A 23,588-nucleotide genomic window follows, 5' to 3' on the forward strand; every position below is an offset into this window, starting at 1 on the left:
TTTTTCCATAACTTCGGGAGTTATGGGGGGGTTGGCAGTGGCGGATTAAGAAGACCATGGGCCCTGGGCTGTTACCCAAACTTGGGCCCCCCTTCTCCACCGCCACCCTGCCGCGCCGTAACTATTGCTAACACTACCTTTTTGCACAAGCATTAACAAATGGGTGTTACGATTCCCCTTTCACAGGGCTGTGTCCCTACATACTGACAGTATCACACTGTGCAGGGACACATCCTCCTGACAAGGGGATTGGTAACACCAATTTTTCTCTCAGTCCTGGACTGCACAAAGACGTTATGTGGAATACAAAGATTTCCTATAATAAACATGTCAGGAGATGGGACAGATTCTCTACAAATTCAGTGACTCACAGGTGACGACGTCTCAGATGCTAGTACTTTTTTTTCCTCTTTTCTTCTCCATCCGGTCCAGAGCTCATGACGACTTCTCCTGGCCATGACCCATTTCTGCAGCCCTTAAATATAATATCACCATGCACTGCGCCCCTGAATATAATTGTGTCCCACACTGTAAAGTAAAGCACCACATACACAGTGCCCCCTGTAGATAGCGCCACACACACACACAACCCTGTAGATAGCGCCACACACACACAACCCCCTGTAGAGAGCGCCACACACACAGCCCCCTATAGATAGAGCCACACAGCCCCCTATAGATGGAGCCACACAGAGCTCCCCCCCTTGTATATAGTCCTACACAGCGTCGCTACAGTGCAGCCCTGGGATGTCATTTTATCCCATATGACTGCTGCAGTCTGTGATTGGCTGCAGCGGTCACATGGGGTGAAACATTATCCCAGGAGGCCGGCCCAGACCAAGAAACAGAATTCTGTGCAAGTATAAGATTTTCATTTTTTCTAAATTGCGTTTTTACATAACATCTGTTAATTGTTGCAGGTTTTACCTCCCCATTGAATTAAATGGGGAAAACCCGAAACAAATGAGCAGCGTTTACGCAAATACAATTGACATGCTGCGGAATTTAAAAAACGCACCGCAGTTCAAGTTCTGAGCTTTTTTTCCCCACTTATCATTTACGTAGCGTGTGGATGAGAATTGTTCACATCTAATCTACTCTCGCATATTTCTCGCATGGAATAGCCTTCATTTCTAAGAACAAGAATAGACAGTCGAGTTTCACATGAAACAGTAGCAGTCTGCTGCTACTGTATTAGGGCTTGTCCACACTTAACGGAATTGCCGCATATTTTCTGCCCGGAAAATACGCAGAATGCAGTGGTGGCAAAGTGAGTGAGGTTTACCAAATCTCATCCAGACGCTGCATACAATTTACGACCAGACATTTTGTCCTGCGGGGCATATTTCTTGTACTGCAGCATGTCAATTCCTGCTGCGGAAAGTGGACAGAATTTCTGCGTTTTTTCAGAGGAGATGTCACCATCTCCCAGCAGTGAGAAAAACACAGCAAAATACGCACCATTTTCTGCCGCAAAAATGCAGGAAATTGTGCTTTTTTTTCTGCAGCAATTCCGCAGAAACTAGCAGAAATTCCGCTGCAGAAAAAAAAGCACAATTTCCTGCATTTTTGATTAAATTGTATATATATATATATATATATATATACACACACACACACTATATATACACACACATACACACACTATATACATACATACATATGTACACATCACAGACACACATGAATATGCACATTATACGCATATAAAGTACACTTTGTAAACACACATGAATATGCACATTATACACATATAAAGTACACATTTTTAACACACATGAGTATGCACATTATACACATATAAAGTACACATTGTAAACACACATGCACTTACCTTTTATGTAGGATATTTATGAGTCTTCACACAGCATTTCTCCTGCTCACAGCCCGACACAGAGCCCGCCGACAGTCTCCCCTCCCCCATGTCCCGACTGCTAGCAGCAGGAGGAGAGATGTGTAGAGCAGGGAAGGGGGAGCTTCTAAAGCAGCACAGACCACGGCTGCTAAGTAGGACAGAAGCGCCCCTCGCCTCATGAGAGGTGCGGTCCTGGCACCGAAGCTCATGAGAGGTGCGGTCCTGGCACCGGAGCTCACTCCGGTGCTAGCGACGCCACCGGGCATGAGGGGGTAATGATGATCCGCCACTGGGCGTTAGCACTAAAAATGCCTAGGGCAGCATCAACTCTAAATACGGCCCTGACTGCAGATACACTATCCTTTTACTGACACAGTACATAAATATGTCACAGTGTTGTGAACCATACACAGATTACTACTATATTAGAACAGTGAGTGGTTTAGGAAAGGGAATTTTTTTTGTGGTGATGTGTATTTTGGGTTTAATTCTAGTCTAAATAAAAGTGATGATTTATATAATTGATAGTAAAGTGGACAATAGGTAATTTTTTCACCCAAGGGCAATCTAAATATGCAAGCATCCCTGGGAGAAGCACATCATAGCAGAGGGGCAGACAGTCAGCAAAGCCTGCAAAGGAGAAAAGCATGCCAGCATGGACCGCAGAACCGTGTGAGAGAGAGCTTGACAAGAGTGAGTAGAGCCAAGTTTGGCGCTGTAAACCCATATTGCTGCTTCTTAGCTTTCACATCTCATTAGAAAAGAGCAGAAGGAAAAGGACAGACCGTGGTAACTAAGTAGGAAACCTTTTAAAAATTCTGCATTTCCCCCGCAATGGGGTCTTCAAGATGTGTCAGACTGCAGGAATCTACATGCATATTGACTGATGGTAAAAAAAAATATATGTTCTTCATAAAACGTCCCCTGATGTATCTCCATTATGCTGGCCATGTGTAAAATCCCTGGATACCTAGTCACATATATGATGGGATTGTGAGAAAATGAAACCATTCTGGAGCACATCTGTCAAGGCCAACATCTGTTGAGATCTTTTCTCTTTCCCCCGAATTTGTTACGACCGCACCCCAGCTGGGGCAGGCAAGCATAGTGTTAGTGTTGCATTGCCTAGACAATGCCATCACCTAGTAAGCCGAGTCGCAGCGTTATGACATCACCAGAGCTATAAAGGAGCACTTTACCTGCAGAAAATTGCTTTGTTATCTTTCCTCAGCTCCATTTGTTCTCCTGTGTTTGACCCTGGTTTGTTTCTTGGATTCCTCATTTTGCATGCCGTTCTCATTCTAATTCGTTCTGACTGCGTTAATGACCTTTGGCTAGAATTTCTGGATTATGCGTTTGTCTGCTTCTCTCATACCGTTGATTGTTCATACGTTATTGACCTGGCTTGTCTGACCACGTTCCTCTCAGCCTTAGCCTACCAGAGGCCGTCTCGGGGGCCATAACCTGGAAGCTGCAAGTTAGCATGCCTCTAACCTGCACTCAAGCACCTTCGCAGCCACTCCTTGTTTTCCAATGTGTTATCCTGTCCAGTGCATTGGAGAAACTCTGTATCCAGATACACTTTCCCAGTATTGAGCGTGTAATCATGCCATTATCATGAATACCTCAGATGTCTTGAAAGAACTGGAGGGTGAATATATTCAGCCAAGGGAAGACACCTGAGCCCTGCAGTCCCCAGCCACCATTCCGTTTTCAAAGCAACCAGAGGCTGGGGCCCCAGCTCTAGGAACCAGTACATTAGCCTCAAAGCCCAAGCTTCCCTTACTAGAGAAGTTTGACGGAGATCGTAAGACTTTTAGTCACAGTTGCTGCCTTCTCTTCTCTCTGAGCCACACACCTATCCCTCTTATCGGGTATAGTTGGCACCCTCCTCAAAGGTCCCAGAACCATCAGTTGATGGAGAACAACAGTCCTCTTGTCTCCAACCTTAATTATTTCTGGAGGCAACGGCGGTAATTTTACAACAAATTCCCACTGTATTGCTTCAGCCAAATCCTTGATTAGCTCTTTCCACCAGGCACCTCCACCTGTGGCAGATTACCTCATGGAATTCTGCAGGCTAGCTACTGAGACAAGATGGAATGAGGCTGCAGTTATGTACCAGTCCTGTTTGGGACTTCATGATACCCTCAGGGATATGTTTGCTCATTCTGGTGTTGCGGAATACCTGGAAAGTCTGTTCAGCTTCACAGTTCAAATTGACCGGGGTCTAAGGTAACGGCACCAGAAAGGTGGAAGTCTTTCCCGGCCTACTTGGTCAGTTAACTTCAAGCCCCTCTACTGTGGGAACAAGAGATGCCTTTCTCCTTCAAGCCTGAGCCCATGTAAATTGGGCTTACTAGACCTAGTCTGACCTCTGAAGATTGCTTGAAGCATCGATAGGCAGAACCAGATAATTTCCTGAGCACTTGACCACCTTGTGTGGATAAGCCATCCACATCTGTCCACCTGTTTTCTTCAAACAACCTGACAGTTAATTTCTACATTCAATGTGACCAAAGCCAAGTACTAGCCTCAGACATCCTTGCACAGCAGTTGTTTGATTGACACTGACTTTGTGGAACATCATCATATTCCTCTCCAACCTACAGCCACTCCTCTGTTTATCAAACTAGTTGATGGCTCGACCCTTCTATCAGGACCTTTAAAGTTGGGAGACTACACCTATCCTTGTGACCATCTTGGACTCCCATAAAGAGTGGCTGGGGGAGGGAGGGTGGGGATACACAAGCGGGGGTTAGATAGAGTACAAGAGTACATAGGGAGTGGGATAAAGAAAGAGGATAATGGGGATTTAGTGGGGGCTGGGATTAGCAAGCCAAGTAGGGAGGTGACTAGGAATAAATACGGACCTAAGAATATTAACCCCTTAGAGCACATTCAGACGTGTCAGAATTGCTGTTGAATTCCGCTGTGGACAGCCCGCAGTGGAATTCTGCAGCAGCCGTTTTTTACATTGGTTCATATACATTTCTAGGAAACCTAGTTCAGATGTTGCGGAAAATAACTGTGTGAAATTTAGGCTGCAGTGCAGAACTTTCCCTCCGCAGCATGCTCAATATGTTGCGGAGAAGAAGCGGAATTTCACTGTGGATTTCAGCCTTTGCATATATCACAGCAGACATGCCACAGATTTCAGATTTTGCATTGCAATGTCCGAATTACCTGTCAAATATGCAAATGTTGGTGTAGATTCGTTGCCTATGTGCTCCAAATCTGCACCAACATTTGCAGCGGAAAAATTCTGCCATGTCCTTAAGGACATGGACTAGTGTGCACGTTCAGGACGCAGCCCCATTTTTCAAATCTGACATGTTTCACTTTATGTGGTAATAACTTTGGAATGCTTTTACCTATCCAAGCAATTCTGAGATTGTTTTCTCGTGACACATTGGACTTTGTTAGTGTTAAAATGTTGTCGATACATTCAGTATTTTATTGTGAACACCACCAAAATTTTGCGATAAACTGCAAAAATTTGCATTTTTCTAAATTTTAATGTATTTGCTTGTAAGACGGATAGTTATACCACACAAAATAAATGCTTATTAACATTTCCCATATGTCCACTATAGACTGGCATCATTTTTTGAACATCATTTTATTTTTCTAGGATGTTACAAGGCTTAGAACTTTAGTAGAACTTTCTCACATTTTCAAGAAAATTTCAAAAGGCTATTTTTACAGGGACAAGTTCAGTTGTGAAGTGATTGAGGGGCCCATACAATGAGGAGTTCAGTTTTTTAAATGGGGTGACTTATGGGGGTTTGCAAACGATTCAAAACAGCATTTATAAAGTTTATTAATCCTTTAGCCATTCACAAGAATTACAGCAAAGTAGGGATGACGTTTACAAATTTCATTTTTTTTTTGCAGAAATTCATTTTTAATCCTTTTTTTTCTGTAACACAGAAGGTTTTACCAGAGAAACGCAACTCAATATTTATTGTCCGGATTCTGTAGTTTTTAGAAATATCGCACATGTGGCCCTAGTGTGCTAATTCACTGAAACACAGACCTCCGAAGCAAAGGAGCAACTACAGGATTTTGGGGCCTTCTATTTATTCGAATATATGTTAGGCACCATGTCCGGTTTAAAGAGTCTTGTGATGCCAAAACAGTGGAAACACCCCAAGAGACACCATTTGGCAAACTACACCCCTCAAGGAATTTATCAAGGGGTATAATGGCCATTTTGACTCCACAGCTTTGTTGCTGAATTTAGTGGAATGAAGCCGTGAAAATTAAAATCTAAATTTTTTTTCAATAAAACGTAGAAATTGTCAATTTTTACAAGGCAAAAAGGAGATTAAAAACTCCACAACATTTGAAAAGCAATACCCCATAGGTGATCATAAACTGCTGTTTGGACACACGGCAGGGGTCAAAAGAGAAGGATCCCCATTTGTAGCTCAAATTTAACTGGAATGGTTTTCGGGTGCCATGTCGCATATGCAAAGTGCCTGTGGGACCAAAACATTAGGTACCCCCCCAAAAGTGACCCCATTTTGGAGACTACACCCCTTAACGAATCTATCTAGGGGTATAGCAAGCATTTAGACCTCACTGGTCTTTTGCAGAATTTATTGGAATTAGGCCGTAAAAATTAATATCAACATTTTTTACACTAAAATGTTGCATTTTTTCAATTTCACAAGGGATAAAGGAGAAAAAGCACCCCAACATCTGTAAAGCAAATTCTCCAGAGTATGGAAATACCCAACATGTGGTCATAAACTGCTGTTTTGGATACATGACAGGGCTCAGAAAAGCTGAAGCACTGTTTAGCATGCACATTTTGATATATTGGTTTTCGGGTGCCATTTGCAAAACCCTAAAAGGTACCAGAGTACAGTGGAAGCCACCAAGAAGTGACCCCATTTTGGAAACGGCACCCCTCAAGGCATTTAACGTTTGTCTGGACATATAACATGGCTCCGAAGAGCAATATGCGCATTTGAGGTCTATTTTGGTGATTTTCACAGCATTGGCCCACAATTGCAGGGCTCTGAGGTCAAATAGCAAAACAAACCCCCAAGTAGTGACCACTATTTTGGAAACTACACCCCTTGAGGCATTTTAAAGGGTGTAGTGAACATTTTGCCCCCACAGGTGTTTTTCCATTAGTAATTAATGCACAGCGGATGGTGCAAAGTGAAAATTTCAATTTTCCGCTGATATGCCACTGAAGACACAACCTCGTAAACTGCTAAGCTGGTTCTCCCGAGTATGGTGATGCCATATATGTGGACGTAAGCTGCTGCTATTTGGGCACGCTGTAGGGTTCAGAAGGGAGGGAGCGCCATTTGGCTTTTGAAGCGCAGATTTTGCTTGGTAGTTTGGGGTATATGTAGGCTGGGCAGAGTACATCAGGGCATATAAATAAATAATATTTCTGAGATATGTGGCCAGTGTCGTACTGATAAATGGAGCACAATCTTATCTGCTTTTGGACACTGCACATTTTGTGTTGCCATATTCTGAGAGCCAGAACTTTTCTATTTTTCAGTCAAAATAGCAGTTTAATGCCTTGTTTATTGCAGGACGTGTTGTAGTTTTTATTGGTACAACTTTGGGGTACATAGGACTTTGTGATCACATTTTATTCCATGTTTTGTGAGGGGTGGTGAAAAGAAAAAATAGCATTATGGCATTGTTTTCTATTTTATTTTTTTGCGGTGTTCACCGAGTGGGAAAAATAACAGGTTTTATAGATTGAGTTGTTACGGACGAGGTGATACTAAATGTGTGTACTTTTTTTAACGTGTTAATTTTTTTCCTATATTAAAAGACTTATTATAAGAAAAAAGGTATTGTTTGTTTTCATTAACTTGAAACTTTTCTGTTTACACATTTATTCAAATTTTTTTTTCTCCCACTAGGAGACTGGTGTGCCTGCAACTCTGATCTTTACTCGTATTACCTACGTGTATTAGAGCGGTCAATAATTCACTGACAGCAAGCCTATTCGGTCCCATCTGTGGGTGGGGCCTCATAGGCTATCGTACGTTGCAGACCAGGAGGCTATTATTAGGCCTCCAGTTGCCATAGCATGGATCGGCATCGTCACGATCACATTATGTTGATGCAGATCGCTACAAGCCACTAAGATGCCGCGATCGCTTTTGATCGCGGCATCTAAGGGGTTAATGGCAGGGATCAGAGCTAGTAGCTCCGTTCCCTGCCATTTCAGCATGGTGTCAGCTGTAACATACAGCTGACACCAGCGGCTGATGTCGCAGGCTCAGATTTTGAGCTTGTGCCATCTTGTTACTGCGGCCGGACGCCTTTTATGTCCTGAATCCGTACTTGGCAGACAGGAGGCCATTTTTAAGCCTCCGGGCTGTGAGAGCTGTCATCGGAACCCTGCAATTTCATTGCGGGGTTCCGATCTGCTTGTAAACACCATAGATGCAGCGCTCGCATTCGAGCGTTTCATCTAAGGGGTTAATCGGCCGGATCGGAGGCTAACTCCGGTCCTGACCTTGAAGCAGTGACAGCGTTAAGGTAGTACTGCTTTAAAAAGGTCTCTGCAGACACAGTACCCTGTTAACCCATAGGCGCACGAGGACGCAACTGTACGTCCATGCGGCCAGTGTCTTAAGGCACAGGGACGTACAGTTACTGAGTGGTTCCCGGTGCACACTGTCGGCGACAGTGTGCACCGGGCACCGGGAGGCCAGCTGTCCCTGACAGCTGACACTCCACTGTATGCCGATCAGCGGTTATTTCAATTGTGGGGGCTGCTGATGCTTGTGATGGCATCCGGAGGCCAGGCAACGGCCCCCGGGTCTGCCATGTATGCAAGCCTATGAGGATCAGCCTCTGGCTGGTCCTTGTAGACTAACTGTCAGAGTGACTGTGACGTCACACTGACAGTTGGAATACGTTACACTACCTAGTGTAATGTATTCTAGCAGTGATCAGAGCTGCAGGTAAAAAAAGAAAGTGTCAAAAGTAAAGAAAAAAAAAAAAAAAGTTAATAAAAATGTTTTACAAAAGTGTAAAAATCAAAGTTTTTTTTTTCCTATAATAAGTCTCTTATTATAGGAAAAAAATTAAACCGTTAACATATTTGGTATCACTGCGTTCGTAACGACCCAAACTATAACACTATAATGTTATTTTTACCGCACGGTGAACGCCGCAAAAAAAACAAACTAAAAAAATGCCAGAATCACTATTTTTTGGTCACCACCCCTCCCAAAATATAGAATAAAAAGTGATCAAAAAGTCGCATGTACCCGAAAAAGGTATCAATAAAAACTACAACCTGTCACGCAAAAAACTAGCCCTTAAACCGCTTTTTTGACTGAAAAATAAAAAAGTTATGGCTCTCAGAATATGGTGACACAGAAAATAAATAATTTTATAAAGAAGTGATTTTATTGTGCAAACGCTGCAAAACATAAAAAAAACGATATAAATATGGTATCGCCGTAATCGTACCGACCCGCAGAATAAAGTACAATTGTCATTTATAGCGCATTATGGACGCCGTAAGAAATAAAGAATTTAAAACGCCAAAATCACTGTTTTTGGCCACCAAAGCTCTAAATGAAATGTAATAAAAAGTGTTAAAAAATTAGCATCTACCCAAAAAATTGTACCAATAAAAACTACAGCTCGTCCTGCCAAAAATAAGCCCTCACACTGCTCAATTCATGGAAAAATAAAAAAGTTATGGCGTTTGGAAGGCGGGGAGTGAAAAACTAAAATGGAAAAGCAAAAAAGGATCAGTCCTGCAAAGGTTAATTAATTTCTATTAAAAAAATAAATTATTACCACATGTGGGATATTGTCATACTCGGGAGAGATTGCGCTACAAATTTAGCGTGACTTTTTCTCCTTTATCCCCTGTGAAAATGAAAAAATTCAACATTTTAGTGGACAAAAATGTTTATATTCATTTTCACGGCCTAATTCTACTAAATTCTGCAAAAGACCTGTGTGGTATAAATGCTTACTATACCCCTAGAAAAATTCCTTGAGGGGTCTAGTTTCCAAAATGGGGTCACTTTTGGGGGGTTTCCACTATTTTGTTCCCTCCAAGGGGTTGCAATCTCGACATGGCACTGAAAATCAATTCAGCAAAATCTGTGCTCCAAAATCCAAATGGCGCTTTCTCCCTTCTGAGCGCTGCCGTGGGTCCAAACAGCAGTTTATTACCACATATGGGGTATTTTCGTAATCGGGAGAAGATGCTTTACAAATGTTGGGGTGAATTTTCTTCTTTATTCCTTGTAAATATTAAAAATGTCTATGTTATTTCAGAAAATAAGTAGATTTTCATTTTCACAGACTAACTCCAATAAATATAGCAAAATACCTGTGGGGTCAAAGTGCTAACTATCCCCCTAGATAAATTCCTTGAGGGGTCTAGTTTCCAAAATGGGGTCACATTTGGGGAGTTTCCACTGTTTTGGCACCACAAGACCTCTTCAAACTTGACATGGTGCCTAAAATATAATCTAAAAATAAGCAGGCCCCAAAATCCACTAGGTGCTTCTTTGCCTCTAAGGCCAGTGTTTCAGTCCATTACCGCACTAGGGCCACATGTGGGATATTCCTAGAAACTGCAGGACCTGGGAAATAAATATTGAGTTGTATTTCTCTGGTAAAACCTTCTGTATTACACAATTTTTTTTATTACAAATGAATTTCCACAAAAAAAAGAAAAAATTTAAAATTTCCCCTCTACTTTTATTTATTACCTGTGAAACGCCTAAAGGGTTAAAATACTTTCTGAATGCTGTTTTGAATACTTTGAGGGGTGCAGTTTTAAAATGGGTTAATTTATTGGCGTATTCTAATATATAAGGCCCTCAAAACCACTTCGAAACTGAACTGGCCCCTGTAAAAATAGCCTTTTGACATTTTCTTGAAAATGTGTGAAATTGCTGCTAAAGTTCTAAGCCGTCTAACGTCCTAGAAAAATAAAAGGATGTTCAAAAAACGATGCAAATATAAAGTACACATATGGGAAATGGTAACTAGTGACTATTTTGTGTGGTATTACTATCGGTTTTACAAGCAGATACATTTAAATTTAGAAAAATGCACATTTTAGCAAATTTTCTCTAAATTTTGGTGTTTTTCACGAATAAATATTGAATTTATCGACCAAATTTTTCCACTATCATAAAGTTCAATATGTCACGAGAAAACAATCTCAGAATCGCTTGGATAGGTAAAAGCATTATCGAGTTATTACCACATAAAGTGACACATGTCAGATTTGAAAAATGAGGCTGTGCCACAAGGCTGCGTCCTAAAGGGGTTAATGCGCGGACATAAAATCAGTCAGTTTGCGTTAACAGGACAACGCCTGTCACAGTGTTAAGAGGTTAAAGGTATCGGTAAGATTACATGTATGCTGGCGAATGCAAGAAGTCTTGCAAGTAAAATGGACGAGTTGGAGATTCTACTGACGGACATGGATTATGATATAGAGGGCATAACAGAAACCGGACTGGGTAACAAATGTGGGGGGCTACACCGTATTCAGAAGGGATAGAAAAGATAAAAAAGGTGGAAAGGTTTGTCTGTTTGTAAAATCCATCCTAAGACCAGTCCTGAATGAAAACATAGGGGGGAGGCTGTGACAGTGTGGAGTCTTTATGGGTAAATATTCATGGAACGGTTAACCAGTTCAGGACCGGGCTATTTTGAGCCTTCAGGACCAGACACCTTTTAGCACGTGTTAGTAAAATAGACCTTTTATTTGTGATCGTCATTGTCTACCGTAAATTTTAACCCCTTCCCTCTTTGGCCACTTTTGACCTTCCTGACAGAGCCTCATTTTTCAAATCTGACATGTTTCACTGTATGTGGTAATAACTCCGGAATGCTTTTACCTATCCAAGCGATTCTGAGACTGTTTTCTCGAGACACATTGGACTTTATGTTACTGGCAAAATTTGCCCGATACATTCAGTATTTAATTGTGAAAAACACCAAAATTTAGCGAAAAATTGCAAAAATTAGCATTTTTCTCCATTTAAATGTATCTGCTTGTAAGACAGGCAGTTATACCACACAAAAATGTTGCTAACTAACATACCCCATATGTCTACTTTAGATTGGCATCGTTTTTTGAACATCATTTTATTTTTCTAGGACGTTACAAGGCTTAGAACTTTAGCAGCAATTTCTCACATTTTCAAGAAAATGTCAAAATGCAATTTTTACAGGGGCCAGTTCAGTTGTGAAGTGGCTTTGAGGTCCTTAGATATTAGAAACCGCCAATAAGTCACCCCATTTTAAAAACTGCACCCCTCAAAGTATTCAAAACAGCATTTAGAAAGTTTCTTAACCCTTTAGACATTGCGCAGGAATTAAGGCAAAGTAGAGGTGAAATTTACAAAAGTTCATTATTTTTTTCCAGAAATTCATTTTGAATCCATTTTTTTTGTACCACAGAAGGTTTTACCCAAGAAATGCAACTCAATATTTATTGCCCAGGTTCTGCAGTTTTAGGAAATATCCCACATGTGGCTTTAGTGTGCTACTGGACTGAAGCACCGGCCTCAGAAGCAAAGGAGCACCTGGTGGATTTTTGGCCTCCTTTTTATTAGAATATATTTTAGGCACCATGTCAGCTTTGAACAGGTCTTGTGGAACTAAAACAGTGGAAACCGCCCAAAAGTGACCACATTTGGGAAACAACACCCCTCGAGGAATTTATTTAGGGGTGTAGCAAGCATTTTGACCGGCCAATTTTTTTGCAAAAAATTTTGGAATTAGGCCATGAAAATGAAAATCTACATTTTTTCTAATAAAATGTAGGTTTAGCTAATTTTTTTTCATTTCCAAAAGAACTAAAATAGAAAAAGCACCACAAAATTTGTAGAGCAATTTCTCCCGAGTAAAGCAATACCCCACATGTGGTAATAAACGGTTGTTTGGACACATGGCAGGGCTTAGAATGGAAAGAGCGCCATTTGGCTCTTGGAGCTCAAATTTAGCAGGAATGGTTTGCGGAGGCCATGTCGCATTTGCAACGCCCCCGAGGGGACAAAACAGTGGAAACCCCCAACAAGTGACCCCATTTTGGAAACTATACCCCTTGAGGAAATTATCTAGGGGTAAAGTGAGCATTTTGACCCCACAGGTTTCTTGCAGAAATTTTTGGAATTAGGCTGTGAAAATGAAATTTTTTTCAAATAAAATGTAGGTTTAGCAAATGTTTTTTCATTTCCACAAGAACTAAAGGAGAAAAAGCACCATAAAATTTGTAAAGAAATTTCTCCCGAGTAAAACAGTACCCCACATGTGGTCATAAAAAGGCTGTTTGGACACACGGCGAGGCTGAGAAGGGAAAGAGCGCCATTTGGCTTTTGGAACTCAAATTTAGCAGGAATGGTTTGCGGAGGCTATGTCACATTTATAAAGCCCCTGAGGGGACAAAACAGTGGAAACCCCCAACAAGTGACCCCATTTTGGAAACTACACCCCATGAGGAAATTATCTAGGGGTATTGTGAGCAGTTTGACCCTACAGGTGTTTTACAGAACTTATTGGAAGTAGGCCGTAAAAATGAAAATCTACATTTTTTTCAAAGAAAATGTAGGTTTAGGTATTTTTTTTTCATTTCCACAAGGACTGAAAGAGAAAAAGCACCATAAAATTTGTAAAGCAACTTCTCCCGGGTAAAACAATACCCCATATGTGGTCACAAACATCTGTTTGGACACACGGTAGGGCTCAGAATGGAACTAGCAACATTTGGATTTTGGAATGGTTTCTGGGCGCAATGTCACATTTGCTGAGCCCCTGTAGTACTAGTACAGTGGAAACACCCCAAAAGTTACTCCATTTTGGAAACTGCACCCCCTGAGGAATCATCTAAGCGTAAAGTGAAAATTTTGATCCCTGTAATGATGGGGGTAGGGAAACGGACAAGTGAGCCCTAATCTACCCACCACTCTGTCCCTGCCTACTTGCAACGACCCGCCCTAGGCGACGGGGTACAGCTGGGCGGCGGTCCATATACGCTCAGTAAGTGCACGAGACAAACAGACAAGGGAACACAAGCTAAGGGAAATGGGGCAGTTGCAACAAGAGTGGTGAACGAGCCGAGTCAAACCAGGGGTGCACGAGGTACCAAACGCAGAGCAGGAGAGTAGTCAGTAAGCCAGGATCAGTATGGAGAAGGATCAAATAGTCAGAAGCTGTAGCTGGGCCAGGAAACCACACAAGAAGAATCACAAGCAAAGGAGGAACAGGAAAGGCAGGTATAAATAGACAGAGGGCGGGAGCTAGCTCCGTCTGGCCAGGCTGCGATAGGCTCTCCCACTCCTAAGCCTGCCATCCTGAGTGGTGGAAGATGGAGTCAGTCTCAGAGACATAGACTCAGGTGCAGACTGATTACCTATGGGCGTATCCACAGAAGTTGTGCCTGCCAGATCCTTTACAATCCCAAAGGTTTTTTGCTGAATTAATTAGAATTAAGCCATGAAAATGAAAAATAATTTTTTTGTCCAACAAGATGTCATTTTAGAACAACATTTTTCATTTTTACAAGGAATAGAGAAGAAAAAGCACCCCAACATTTGTAAAGTATTTTCTCCCGAGTACAGTAACACCCCATATGTGGTTATAATCAGCTGGAATGGTTTGTGGACGCCATGTTGCATTTGCAAAACCACTGATGTACCAAACAAAAGTGACCCAGTTTTAGAAACGACACCCCTAAAGGCATTTATCAAGGGGTGTAGTGAGAATTTAGACTCCACAGGTGTTTTTCAGAAATGAATACGCAGTGGATGGTGCAAAGTGAAAATTGCAATTTTTCCACTGATCTGCCCATTCACCGCACAAGATGTTGTGCCCCTAGAGAATCTTACCCCATAAATTGTTAAGCGGGTTCTCCCGGGTATGGTAATGCCTTACTTGTGGCCATAAATTGCTGTTTGGGCACACTGTAGGGCTAAGAAGGGAAAGACCGCCATTTTGAGCATGGATTTTGCTTGGTAATAGTTCTGTTTGGGGTTTTGCTGGTATTTCCGTTTATAATGTGGGGGCATATGTAATCTGTGTGGAGTACATCAGGGCATAATAAGAGGGTATAATAATGGGGTAAATAATACAATTATCCATAGATGTGTGTTACGCTGTGAAGCGATCCGTTATGCACAGGCCGGTGTCACACTGATAAACGGTTTTCTTTCTTATCCCCCTTTTGTAAAGCTCTGCATGTTTTGGGGACTTTTTCTCCTTCGTAGTTTGGGAAATATTACTGGGAAAGTTTTGCGCTGGTATAATACGGGCGCCCTCGCTTCCAGCGGATGTGCTATGTCCATTCCCTTTCCTAGTTCCTAAATACTAGGGCCCTGAAACTGAAGGAATGTTCCCCTCCGGCCTGGGCATTGAGATGTTTTTTCATCACCGCATTAATAGTGCCGTAACTTTTTTGTTTTTCAGTTGATTGAGCGGTGTGTGGGCTTGTTTTTTGCGAGACGGGCTGTAGATTTTATTGGTACCATTTTAGAACACATACGACTTTTTGATCACTTTTTATTTCATTTTTTGGTAAACGAAATTACCAAAAACAAGCAATTCTGGAATAGTTTTTTATTGGTTTTTTTTTCGGCATCTACAGTGCGCCCTAAATTACATGTTAGCTTTATTCTGCGGGTCGATACGATTACGGCGATACCAAATTTATATAGTTCTTTTAATGTATTGCGGCTTTTGCACAATAAAATCCCTTTTTTTATAAAATCATTTGTTTTCTGTGTCGCCATATTCTAAGACCCATAACTTTTTTATTTTTGCGTGCACAAAGCAGTGTCAGGGATTATTTTTTGCGGGATGGATTGTCGTTTATATTAGTACTATTTTGGAGTAAATGTGACTTTTTGATCACTTTTTATAGCATTTTTTGGAAGGACATGTGACCTAAAAACAAAGATTCTGGCGTTGTTTTTCATGTTTTTTTTTTACGGCGTTCACCGTGCGGGATAAATTACATAATAGTTTTGTAGTTTGGGTCGTTACGGACGCGGCGATACCAATTATGTATAGTTTTTTTAATTTTTACGGTTTTTCCCATAATAAAAGTCTTACTATGGGAAAAAAGTCAGTTTAGCTTTATTTTTATTTGAAATGTGTGTGTTTTTATTGTTTTACCACATTTTTATAAACTTTTTTTTACTTTTTGACTTGTCCCACTATGGGACATGAGGGCCTGATGCCCCGATCGCTACTCGGACTTTTTCTGGCATCCGATGCTGCGTCTGAGGGGTTAATCAGCCAGATCGGAGAATAGCTCCGGTCCTGGCAGTTACAGGAGGGTGCCAGCTGTATAATACAGCTGTCACCCCGCGGTGATGGTGCCGGCTCTGCCTCTGAGCCCGCACCATCACTGCGACGTAACTGTACTGCGCTTTGCGGGAAGCACCTCCCGAAAGCGCCGTACATGTACGGCGGATGTAGGGAAGGGGTTAATATATTACAGATTTATATTAGGGTAATTGGCGGGGTTGACGACTTTTTTTGGGGGTGGATATTTTATGTGTATTTTTTTTTTTTATTACTATGGTCTGTCCCTCAAAGGTCAAAAAAGACCTTTGTGGGACTTTATATATATTTTTTTCTTTGTTTTACACCATGCTTTTCCACTGTAATTGGAGCTACACAGCAACCCCAGTTACAGGGGAAATCAGCCCTCTCATATTGACGATAGTGCCTCTATTCCTATACACAGAGCGCATTGAGCGCAGTGTACAAGTGATCAGAGAAAGCTGCTTCTATCCTCTTCTCAGGGTCCCTGGCAGTCACGGACAGCCGTAGACCCGAAATTCAGCTGCCTGATCGCTCGGGCATCAAGTTAAAACCCGAGCCGTAAAAAGTCTATGGCTCGGGTTTTAACCCCTTAACCCCTTCCCGCTCCTGGACGTACTATTAGGTCATGGTAACTTTAGCGTTCGCGCTCCATGACCTAAGAGTACGTCTCGGGAATAACGGCCGTTTCGGCCGTCCTCCCGACACATACAGGAGCTGTGAGAGCTGCTGTCTTGTTCAGCAGCTGTCACAGCTAATACAGCGGGGACCAATCGATGTGTCCCCGCTGATTAACCCCTTAAAAGCCGCGTTCTATAGAGATCGCGGCTTTTTAGGGGTTAAGCTGCCATCGCCGGCCTGCTACACGATAGCGGCCGGCGATGGTGACTATGGCAACCGGACACCAAACAATGGCGTCCGGCTATGCCATAGACGGAAGCCTAGTGGGTCCTGACGTTGTCTGCTTGCTGTCAGTGAGTAGCTGACAGTTCTAATACACTGCACTACGCATGTAGTGCAGTGTATTAGAATAGCGATCAGGGCCTCCTGCCCTCAAGTCCCCTAGTGGGACAAAGTAATACAGTAAAAAAAAGTTAAAAAAAGATGTGTAAAAATAAGAAAATAAACGTTTTAAAAGTATTAAAAGTAAAAATCCCCCTTTTTACCTTTATCAGTCATTTATTATTAATAAAAATATATAAACAAACAAATAAACTATACATAATTGGTATCGCCGCGTCCGTAACGGCCTGAACTACAAAATTATTTTCTTATTTATCCCACACGGTGAACGCCGTAAAAGAAAATAATAATAAACTGTACCACAATCACAATTGTTTGGTCACTTCACCTCCCAAAAAATGGAATAAAAAGAGATCAAAAAAGTCGCATGTACCGAAAAATGGTACTGATGGAAACTACTGTTCGTTACGCAAAAAATAAGTCCTCGCACGGCTTTATTGATTAAAAAATAAAAAAGTTCTGGCGCTTAGAATAAGGTAACACAAAAAGTAAATGATTTTTTTACAAACTTATTTTATTGTGCAAACGCCATAAGACATAAAAAAAACTATAAACATCCGGTATCGCCGTAATCGTATCGCCCCGCAGAATAAAGTGAATATGTCATTTATAGCGCACGGTGCACGCTGTAAAAAAAATTGAATAAAAAAACAATAGTAGAATTGCTGTTTTTTAGTCACCACGCCACCTAAAAATAGAATAAAAACTGTTCACAAAGCCGCATGCACCCCAAGAAAACTACAATGGATTCCTCAAGGGGTCTAGTTTCCAAATTTTGGGGGGTTTCCAATGTTTTGGCACCACAAGACCTCTTCAAACCGGACATGGTGCCTAATAAAAAAGAGGCCTCAAAATCCGCTAGGTGCTCTTTTGCTTCGGAGGCCGGTGCTTCAGTCCATTACCGCCCGAGGGCCACATGTGGGATATTTCTCTAAAGTGCAGAATCTGGGCAATACGTATTAAGTTGCGTTTCTCTGATAAATCCAATTGTGTTGTAAAAAAAATGGAATAAAGAGGATTTTCTGACAAAAAAAAAATGTAAACTTCACCTCTACTTTGCTCTAAATTTCTGTGAAACACCTAAAGGGTTCATAAACTTTCTACATGCTGTTGTGAATACTTTGGGGGTCTAGTTTCTAAAATGGGGTGTTTGATAGGGGTTTCTAATATATGGGCCCCTCAAAGCAACTTCAGAACTGAACTGTAACCTAAAAAAATAAATAAATGAGGCAATACTTCGCTTCTTACATTATACTGATAATGAGCCGTGCCCACCCTGAGATGACCCCAGTTTTGACCGTTTGTATAAACGGAGGCCCCTATTAGACCGTTTCAGTGCCCGGTTTTCACAAGCATTCACCCCTAAGAAGTGTATTTCTATTGATGAGTCCCTGGTACATTTTAAAGGGAGGGTTCAATTCCGCGAGTACCTGCCGGGTAAGAGGGCAAGGTATGGCGTGAAGATGTCTAAGCTGTGCGAGAGTGCATCAGGGTATACCTACAGGTTTAGGATATATGAAGGAGGGCCACCCCCAAACCAGACTGCATCCTGGACTACAATAGGTACATGGGAGGGATGGACTTGTCAGATCAAATCCTGAAGCCCTACTGCGCCATGCGGTGTGGTATAAGAAGCTGGCCGTGCACATCATACAGATGGCTTTGTACAATGCGTACGCGCTACGTCGATGTGCAGGCCAGACGGGAACTTGGTGATTATCAAGAACCTAATCTTTAGGGACCAAGAAGGGGGGCACCCAGTACTTCTGGAAGCGGGGCCACACGCATCGTACCAGGGCGGCAACACTTTCCAGGAGAAGTTCCCCAAACTGGCAAGAAGGGAAAAAGTCAAAAGAGGTGCAAAGTCTGCTATAAGGGATGACACAATATATCAATGTGACACGTGTCCCGAATAACCAGAGCTCTGTATGAAAGAGTGTTTTAAAATTTATCATACATCCCTTGGTTTATAATTTACCCCAATTTTACTTACCCTGATGCACTCCGCACAGCTTATCCCCCCTCGTCTTTCCCCTCTGAGCCCTGCTGTGTGCCCAGGCAGCTGATAACAGCCACATGTAGGGTATTGACTTACCCATGAGAACCCACATTACCGTTTATCGGGTGTAGGTCTCCGGTCAAAATGCTCACTACACCTCTAGATGAATGCCTTAAGGGTGTAGTTTTTAAAATGGGGTCACTTCTTGCGGGTTTCAACTGTACTGGTACCTCAGGGGCTTTTGCATACATGACTTCGCACTAGAAAATCCCCAGTAGGCCAAATGGTGGTCCTTTCTTTCTGAGCCCTCCCATGGGCCAAAACGGCAGTTTATCACCACAAATGGGGTATTGCGGCACTCAGAACAAATTGCGCAATAGAATGGGGTATTTTGTTTCTTGTGAAAATAAGAAATTTTCAGCCAAAACTACATATTATTTGAAAAAAATTATTTTGTTTTCATTCCCAGCCCAATTCAAATAAGTTCTGTGAAAAAACTATGCGGTCAAAATGGTCACAACACCCATAAATGAATTCCTTGAGGGGTGTAGTTTCCAAAATGGGGTCACTTTTGGTGGTTTTCCATTGCTTTGATACCTCTGGGGCTCTGCAAATGCGACATGGCCCCCGAAAACCAATCCAGCAAAATCTGGACTCCAAAGAACAAATAGCTCTCCTTTGCTTCTGAGCCCTCCCATTGGCCCAAACAGCAGTTTATCACCACAAATGGGGTATTGCCGCACTCAGGACAAATTGGGCAACAAAATGGAGTATTTTATTTCTTGTGAAAATAAGAATTTTTGAGCTAAAATTACATATTATTGGAAAAAATATATATTTTTTTCATTCCCAGCCCAATTCAAATAAGTTCTGTGAAGAAACTATGGGGTCTAAATGGTCACATTACCTATAAATGAATTCCTTGAGGGGTATAGTTTCCAAAATGGGGTCACTTCTGGTGGGTTTCCATTGTTTTGATACCTCTGGGGCTCTGCAAATGTGACATGGCACCCGAAAACCAAACCAGCAAAATCTGCACTCCAAAGAACACACAGCGCTCCTTCCCTTCTGAGGCCTCCCATGAGCCCAAACGGCAGTTTATCACCACAAATGGGGTATTGCTGCACTCAGGAGAAATTGGGCAACAAAACAGAGTATTTTGTTCCCTGTGAAAATAAGACATTTTGATAAAAAATTACATGTTATTGGAAAAAATGTCATTTTTTTTAATGTCACAGCCCAATTGAAATAGGTGCTGTGAAAAAACTGTGCAGTCAAAATGCTAACAACAACCATAAATGAATTCCTTGAGGGGTGTAGTTTCCAAAATGGGGTCACTTCTGGCGGGTTTCCATTGCTTTGATACCTCTGAGGCTCTGCAAATGCGACATCGCACCCGAAAACCAATCCAGCAAAATCTGTACACCAACAAACACATAGCGCTCCTTTCCTTCTGAGCCCTCCCATGAGCCTAAACAGCAGTTTATCACCACAAATGGGGTATTGCCGCACTAAGGACAAATTGGGCAACAAAATGGGGTATTTTGTTCCCTGTGAAAATAAGAAATTTTAATCACAAATGACATTTTATTGGAAAAAAATACATGCTGTGAAAAAACTGTGCGGTCAAAATGGTAACAACAACCATAAATGAATTCCTTGAGGGGCATAGTTTCCAAAATGGGGTCACTATCGGGGGATTCCTACTGTTTTGGCACCTCAACAACTCTTCAAACCTGGCATGCTGCCTAAAATATATTCTAATAAAAAATAGGACTCAAAATCCACTAGGTGCTTCTTTGCTTCTAGGGCTTGTGTTTTATTCCACGAGCGCAGTAGAGCCACATGTGGGACATTTCTAAAAAACTGCAGAATCTGAGCAATACATATTTAGTAGTGTTTATCTGGTAAAACCTTCTGTGTTACAAAAAAAAAAATGAATAAAATTGAAATTCAGCAAGAAAAATGAAATTTGCAAATTTCACCTCCACTTTGCTTTAATTCCTGTGAAATGCCTGAAGGGTTAAAAAACGTTCTAAATGCTGTTTTGAATACTTTGAGGGGTCTAGTTTTTAAAATGGGGTGTTTTATCAGGGTTTCTAATACATAGGCCCCTCAAAGCCACTTCAGAACTCAAGAGGTACCTTAAAAAAAAGGCTTTTGACATTTTCTTAAAAATATGAGAAATTGCTGTCTATGTTCTAAGCCTTGTAACGTCCAAGAAAAATAAAAAAAAATTCAAAAAACGATGCCAATCCAAAGTAGACATATGGGAAATGTGAACTAGTAACTATTTTGGGTGGTATAACCGTCTGTTTTACAAGCAGATGCATTTAAATTCTGAAAAATGCTATTTTTTCAAAATTTTCTCTACATTTTGCAATTTTTCACCAATAAACACTGAATATATCGACTAAATTTTACCACGAACATGAAGCCCAATGTGTCACGAGAAAACAATCTCAGAATCGCTTGGGTAGGTTTAAGCATTCCGACGTTATTACCACATAAATTGAAATATGTCAGATTTGAAAAATGGGCTCTGAGCCTTAAGGCCAAAACTAGGCTGCGTCCTTAAGGGGTTAAGGACCGGGCCATTTTGCACGTTAATGACCAAGGATTATTTTTTGTTTTTTCACGGTCGCATTCCAAGAGTCGTAACTTTTTTTTTATTCCGTCGACATAGCCGTATAAGGCTTTTTTTTTGCGGGACGAGTTGTATTTTGTAATTGTACCATTTTTAGACGCTTATAATATATTGAGTAACTTTTATTAACTTTATTTTAGGGAAGAATTGAAAATAAGCAGCTATTCCAGCATTAATTTTCATGGTATAAATTTACGCCGTTTACTATGCAGCATAAATAACATGTTAACTTTATTCTATGGATCGGCACGATTACGGGGATACCAAATATGTAAAGGTTTTATATGTTTTCCTACGTTTACACAATAAAAACCCTTTTAGAAAAAAATTACTTGTTTTTGCATCGCCGCATTCCAAGAGCTGCAATTTTTTTATTTTTCCTTCAATGTGGCCGTATGTGGGCTTGATTTTTGCAGGCCAATGTGTAGTTTTCATTAGTACTATTTTGGGGTACATAGGACTTATAGATTAACTTTTATTTAATTTTTTTATGGGGTGAATGGGAGAAAAGAGAGAATTTTGCCCTTGTTTTTTGCGGTTTTTTTGGACGCCGTTCATCCGGCGGTTTAATTAATGTGTTCATTTTATTGGTCAAGTTATTACTATCGCGGGGATACCATATATGTGTGTGTGTTATTTGTTTTGGCACTTTTACTAAATAAAACCACTTTTTGGGCAAAAAAAGTAGTTTTATTTGATTTTCACTGTAATTTATTTATTTATTTTTTCACAAACTTTATTTAACTGATTTACATTTTTTTTTTTAGTCCCACCAGGGGACTTCACTATGCGATCTGCTGATCGCATATATAATGCTTTGGTATACTTAGTATCCCAAACCATTATTGCCTGTCAGTGTGAAACTGACAGGCAATCTATTATGCCATGCCTCTGGCACGGCATAATAGGCATACAGCCAGGGCAGGCCTGGGGGTCTTTGTTAGACACCCGGCTGCCATGGCAACCCGTTGGCAGCCTGAGATCGCATTCGCGGGCCGCCGATGGGTGACAGAGGGAGCTCCCTCCCTCTGTCAATAGATTTAAATGCCGCGGTCGCTATTGACTGCGGCATTTAACGGGTTAAACGGCTGAGATTGAAGATTTCTTCAATCTCGGCAGTTGCAGCGGGAGCCCAGCTGTCAGTCACAGCCGGGTTCCCGCGGCGATCGCGCGGCCACAGCTTCTGTGCCCGCGCGATCTCCATCACGTACATGCACGTGGGAATGCGCGAACAGGCTGCATTCCCCGACGTGCATGTACGTGAAAATGCGGAAAGGGTTTAAGGACCCTGACCGCTGGCCGTAAAAACACAGCCAGTGGTCGGGAACCAGTTAATAACGGTAAACTGCTAATTGGAGTTTGTTAGAAAGCCACCGAACATAGCGGAACAGACTGAGGATGAAATGCTGCAACAAATACAAAAGGCAGCAAATAATAATGGGTCCTTAATATGGAGGATTTTAACTATCCTAACATTAATTGGGACAGAGGGAGGCTGCTGGATGTGCTAAAGTTGTGCTGGAAGTTTTTATACACAAATCAAGACAATTATTTTACTCAGTTGGTTAATAAACCAACCAGAAGGGATAATGTGCTGGATCTGGTCTTATCTAATAGACCAGACACAATATCAGATGTGGAGGTCCGGGAGCACCTGGGCAATAGTGACCACAATATGGTAAGTTTTAATATAATTTTCAATAAAACAATACGAAGTGGAGAAATAAAAACCTGGAATTTTAAGAATGCAAAATTCA

Source organism: Rhinoderma darwinii, chromosome 8, assembly GCF_050947455.1.
Source record: "Rhinoderma darwinii isolate aRhiDar2 chromosome 8, aRhiDar2.hap1, whole genome shotgun sequence".
NCBI classification, from domain to species: domain Eukaryota; kingdom Metazoa; phylum Chordata; class Amphibia; order Anura; family Rhinodermatidae; genus Rhinoderma; species Rhinoderma darwinii.